Genomic DNA, 4,358 nt, shown 5'->3' with positions numbered 1-4,358 from the left:
TTCAATCAATTTGAATTTGATGTCGTTTTGTTTTAAATAAATAAATAAATAAACAAGTAAAACAAAATGGGTAATAATCAGAATCATTTGTTCTCGTGTATATCTAGGCAGCCTAATATTCTATTCTGTCCAACAGTTCAAAAAAACCACTGTCATCCGTATCCTGCAAATCAGGGAATATCCTTATTCATACCAGCTTTACTATAACCCCTTTGACCAATGCATCCGAAATTAAAGTGCTTCTAGAAATCTATGTTTGATTCCATATATAATTACATATCTACCATCATGCATTCAGTCACAAAATATAAAAGATAATGGTAGGAGTGGCAAAACGGATCTGGTCTGTTGAACATGTCTGTTTTGGACGCACTTTAGTGCAGACACTACTACAAATTTGATCTAAAATAGCACACATTTAATAGCGCTTTTAAATAAAGTGCTATTAAAATTTTTATAGAAAGACATATAATAGCGTTTTACTGTCGGGCGCTATTATAGGTGCCCTCTACGTTAGCGATTTTCTAGAAACGCTATTACACGCTAATAACTAAAAAAAAATTAAAAATAAAAGAGAACTTTTTTAGCGCTTACTAATGAACGCTATTACAGGAAAACAAAAACAAATACCGAAAAATACATTTTCTTGAATATTTTCCAAAAATCCATCCATCCATCGCTCCGTTAGAGGAAAAAAGAAAAGTAACTTTTTCTTCTAAAAACCCTTTCTTCCTTCCTTAATAATATTCAGCACAGAACAGTTCATCCACCTGAAAACATATCGGAGGTTAGATCTCACTCAATCACCAGAAACATGATAACAATAGGAGGTGGTGTCAACGCTATAACAGCTAGATTGATGTTCCCCATGGTCTCAACACGAGATTATCAACTCCCACCTTTCTCCACTATTTATCGAGGTTAATCTTTTCCCCTTGTCTCCATCGATCGGTCAGGTTCTTTCCGATATGATTTTAACCTTATTTTTCTCAATTTTTTTAGAGAAATCAAGTTGGATCTTCCATGGCAAGTTTGGGTTTAGTTTCTCTCATCATTATTTTAGAAAATATAATTTTTTATTCTATATACAACTTCCGGTTAGGGTTTGATTTCTCTGTTCTTTGTTGTAGAAAACAAAGGTTTCTCTTTTATTTACAAATTATAGTTATGGTTTAAATTTTGTTGTTTTTGCCTAAATTCCTTTGAAATCCCTAATTTTTTCGTTCCATTGTTGTCTCTATGTTTCTCTTCTCATGTGTATTTGTTCAATTACAGAGTACCTATATTATCTTGTAATTTCGTAATAATGTGCCAAAATTTCTCATGTCTGCTTTAATTTGTTAGACATCGGGTTACTACTAGCTAACCAACTCCAAGATAAGAACATAACATTGGAACACACCACATCAAAACTATAAGAGACTTTCTCAAAAATAATGGCATTTCTCATAATCCATAAACTCCATCAAAACCATGTATGCCTTGTAGTTCACATATTAGTTCATGGTTTATGAATTATAAATCCTTTACTATTGTTCCTACAATATTTTATATAGACTATCCATGGAAAATAAATTTAGCTATCCTCATGCGTGACTATGATAATTATTGTGTTGCAGAGGTTGTAGAAGGAATAGAGAAACCAAAACTACTTTGTTGCAGTTCACAGTGAAAAGAGAAATCCAAAGCTATAAGCTAATCAATTGTAAAAGGGAAAAGAACTTTATACAAGAGTAGGTTTTCTCATCTTTCTTACTTGTAAAAGAATGAAAGCAACTTGTTTTCTCTAGAAAGAATGAATGTTGGTTTTTATTCAAAGAAATATTGCACAAGCATGTTTTAAAGAATTGTAAAATTTGTATTTGTTGAATACTTAGAATCCTTAAGTACTATTGAAATTAGTTTTTGAATTGAAAACCCCCTAAAACATGTTTGATCATATAAATGAATATGTTTCGAAAGGTACACCTATTTTCTTAATCTTTAACTTGTTCAGGTTTGGTAGTCAATGCATTTAGATCTAATTTGTTATAGTAGTGACATCTAGTACAAATTTTGTTTTTAATATCTCTGCTTGTGCATGGAAATAATGTAACTTACAACAATTTATAATGATTGTGTGGCCATTAGCCTTAGCATTGATCTATGGATTATCTTATGCTTTGTTGATTTGTAAACATGTGATTTGAAAGTATATTGTGATATGTACCCTTGAACCCAATTCAACCTTTGTAATTCAATGTTATTGGAGGCCATTTCATAATTTCATATTATTAATTATTTGTTAAAAAATGGTCCCTGTTTCAAACACAATGGTTTTTAATGTTAGCCAACAAGTTAATATGATGATAAGTCCTTTTGTGAGGATTCTTAGGCAAAGATTGCACTATTTGACTTTATGGCTGAATTAATTACTCATGTCTAAATGCAATTGTAGTTCATTGGCCAAATATTGATATTGATTCTCTGTACTATCTATATCTTTTTGTCTTATTTAAAAGTTAGATATGTAGGCATAAATGTAAAATGTTTACTCCATATAAAACTTAATATGTTGAATGTTTGTTGCTGTAACTTAGTGATACTGCGTGGCCAATTAACTAATATTGTGTGATATATGTGCTATCACACTATGTTAACTCATAATTCATGTATTTTATTGTCTTTTACGAGGTTGATAATTGAATCTTTGGTGTGTTGATTCTAGTTTCTAATTGGTGCAGTCTGTAAAAACAACTAATCCCCACTTGATGTCTTCGTTTTTTGACGATTACAAGAGAGTATATCTACATGCAAATACTGAGTTCGAGAATCGGAGTTCCTGGACTGCTGGATGCTGTTCAAGTGTCTATGTCATAACAAAACTTGAGGGGGCATTCACTTAGTAGGGAAGTTTCAAGCTCAAAATATTATGGTTCTATCAAAAATCACAACTACAATACACATTTCCTAAGGTCAGTGACAACATTTATTCTTCTAAAGTCCTTAATCGCTATCTAAATGCATATGAATTTTAAAATATGAAAAGAACTTAAATATCAATTCAAGATATTTTTATCAACAAATTTTATACCAATTTGTTTATTTATCAGTAAGAAATATTTATGCCTTAACTTCTGGTATTTGTCTATATATCACCTATTGGTATCATGATTTGTTCTTTAGATAACTCTGGTGCAAACATTTGTCATTAGAATAATTCTAATACATGCACCATTGTGCATACTACATAGTAAATATAATAGTAGTTTCCTTCATAGATTCAAATATTTTTTGGTGTGGTCTACTTTATCTAAGTTTATGTTTCCATTTGATATGAGTTGATGCGTTAAAAGTGTATTCCCCGTAATTTTGGTCTCTTCCCTCAGTACTCAATGTTATGTTTCTTCAATCCTTTCCTCTTTGGATGTTTCAGTACGTGTCATGATGAAATACAGGAGTGCTTTGGTACTGCCGAGCTATCTAGAGAGCAGATAACTAGGAGGTAGAGGTAGTTATAAATAAAATTACATTTCTTGTTCCACTATCATTTTCTGGTTTATATTGTTTTAATTAAGCCTGACATGTATATTTGCTGACATCTGCTGTACCATAGTGGACAATTATTCTCAGAACAATTTGATTATAAGTCAAGATTTTGAATCATCCCAATAATCACGGGCACAAGCAACAAAAGGCACAAGAAGCTGCTGATATTGCTTTGTCGTTGAAGAGGTAGCAAAATCGTGTGCTCGTATTTTACCAAGCACTCTTAGTATCAAGATTATCAATATGGTTATGTATATTTTTACGGGCATCTATGTGATAGTAACTTAGTATGTATGGTAGTTAGGCATTACTGCGTTTCTGAATATTTTATACAACGAAAAAGTGTGCTTTAGATGCCTCTATATGTTGATAGGGTTTATACTTAAAATTATCTTGTATGTTGGTAGGTTTTAATGAAAAGTACGTGATGAGTTTTCCTTTTATGATGATGTACTTTTCGTAATTGTTATTGATATTTGAGTTTCATTTGGTTATTTTCTTTTGTATTGAATAAGTTGAATGACATATATTATTTTTTTATAATAAAAGAAATTATTTTTTTAAAAAATAATACTTTTTATAATCTGTAAAATCCTTTTTGTAATATCTAAAATGTTAAAGGTCTTAAGATAGCGCTTTTAGAAAAATGCTATTAAAGAGCGGGTATATAATAGCACTTATTGAAAAGTGCTATTAAATCATGATATGTTGTAATATGCGCTACGATACCGCTTTGAGATAAGTGCTATTAAAGGATTAGCTTTCAATAGCGCTTAAAAAGCGCTATCATAAATGGACAATCTATAATAGCGGGAGCTTTAATAGCACTT

At 30.9% G+C, this 4,358-nt stretch overlaps 1 long non-coding RNA gene across 1 annotated transcript; it reads left to right on the top strand.

The window, feature by feature from the left end:
• Nucleotides 1-637: 637 nt before the first annotated feature.
• Nucleotides 638-3,971, top strand: LOC131611923 (uncharacterized). Its single transcript, XR_009287232.1, has 5 exons — nt 638-920; nt 1,620-1,733; nt 2,724-2,954; nt 3,416-3,484; nt 3,596-3,971. It is a non-coding gene; the product is annotated as an uncharacterized LOC131611923 (long non-coding RNA).
• The last annotated feature ends 387 nt before the right edge of the window (nt 3,972-4,358 follow it).

This window comes from Vicia villosa, linkage group LG6 (genome assembly GCF_029867415.1).
Source record: "Vicia villosa cultivar HV-30 ecotype Madison, WI linkage group LG6, Vvil1.0, whole genome shotgun sequence".
NCBI lineage: Eukaryota > Viridiplantae > Streptophyta > Magnoliopsida > Fabales > Fabaceae > Vicia > Vicia villosa.
Note: the sequence above shows the minus strand (reverse complement) of the source record. Positions and strands in the feature narration are given on the sequence as shown.